We start from the raw sequence: 1488 nt of genomic DNA, 5'->3' as shown, positions 1-1488 counted from the left end.
GTGGTGTTGTAGTTTTAATAACGTTACTAGTTGTTGCAAAAGCATGTGAAAAAAACTACAAAGTTTGCTAGGCGTTAATCTCGCGATAAAAAAATTGACGCCGTTAATAACGCGTTTAACGGACAGCCCTAGTTAAAACACAACCAACACCATCAGATCACCGTTTCTATTTGTTCATCTGGCTGTTATAACTCATGTACAGCAGCCAAACAAAACTTAAAGTTAATAATTGAAGGGTCAAGAGCCCAACTAAAACACACACTCATCTCCATAATGGTGACTTTAATTATGGTTTTCTCCTTCAGTGATTCTGCTTGTGAATGTAGCAGGATAAGTGATCTTGCCAGCCTATTGGTCCTCGTTAAGTGGGGCTTGGACATGCCAATAAGGTGGAAGCAGCCGTAATATTTAAGGACCCTTATTTTGACGGGTGTACGGGTCCTCGTAGGTCTGGGTGCTTCCCATTCCTGTCGTTTTTGGTGTTGGTTCTCGGTCCCATGTAAGGTAGGTTGATACTCTCATGTTAGCGGTGTAAGTGCACGGATTACGTTAGTAACGCGTGTCATTTATAGTTTATTTATAGCGGGCTGGTGGCAATGGCATTGTGACACGTTTCTAGCGGAGTACGTTTCAGGTACGTGTATTCTACTTCTGAAGCTCTATCGCTGGTGTTTGGGGTAATCGTTATGTCATGTTTGGCAGTGAGAACGCGTTGGCAGATGCTGGCCAGTAAACAAACAGAGCTGCAGTACCGGTTGTGAGTAACCATACAGCATGGCATTTGATTATGATTCCACCTAAATCGTAAGTAACCTCTCCCTTATTCATGTCTGGGGTTTGGAACAGTTAGGTTGACCTGTGTTTTATTGTTTAGGAGAAGGGATCATCACAGTAAAATTAAGACATAGTGGAGAACGCTGCACATGACGCCGCTGCTGCTTTGCTTCCCGGCAATTATTTTTGTGTTTAATTTTGGTTCAATTTATTTAGTAATAGACTGCATTTGTACTGTGTGACCACGCTTGGTGACCATCTTATTATGGAAAGTTAACGTTAGTTTGCTAGCTTTCCGTCTGTCTGGCTGTCTACCGGGGTTATTGTGGTTTATTATTATTTTTTTTTTGTTTGATTTGTTTGCCGGCTTGTTTTTTTTATTTTTATTATGTTGTTCTTTTTGAGCTTTGCTTTAGTCTAACAGAGGATTTACTTTGTGGAAATCCTACGTGATGTAATTAATTGTGTGAATCTTTTGTTTATATGTTCTACTAAAAGTTTGTAAGTGTTTGTCTTATCTCTCAATCCTGTTGGTGCCATCATAGTCGCTAATTGTCAGCTTGAGCGACATTAGGGCTTGGGGAGTATTATAACTGCCATCGTTGGTGGTGGTAATTTTGTTTATTTTCATTAATTTGTAATATTTTATCAATTTGTTAATACGGGTCCCTGTATTCTCTCTCTCTCTCTCTCCAGGAGCCAGTAGGAGTTTGG

At 40.1% G+C, this 1488-nt stretch overlaps 1 long non-coding RNA gene across 1 annotated transcript; it reads left to right on the top strand.

The window, feature by feature from the left end:
• Positions 1-369: 369 nt before the first annotated feature.
• On the top strand, positions 370-821 carry LOC306998265. Its single transcript, XR_013797537.1, has 3 exons — positions 370-504; positions 573-634; positions 703-821. It is a non-coding gene; the product is annotated as an uncharacterized lncRNA (long non-coding RNA).
• Positions 822-1488: the final 667 nt, after the last annotated feature.

The sequence above is a fragment of the Phoxinus phoxinus genome (genome assembly GCF_949152265.1).
Source record: "Phoxinus phoxinus genome assembly, chromosome: 5".
Taxonomy (NCBI): domain Eukaryota; kingdom Metazoa; phylum Chordata; class Actinopteri; order Cypriniformes; family Leuciscidae; genus Phoxinus; species Phoxinus phoxinus.
The sequence above is the reverse complement of the archived record's forward strand: the minus strand, read 5'-3'. Positions and strand labels throughout refer to the sequence as shown.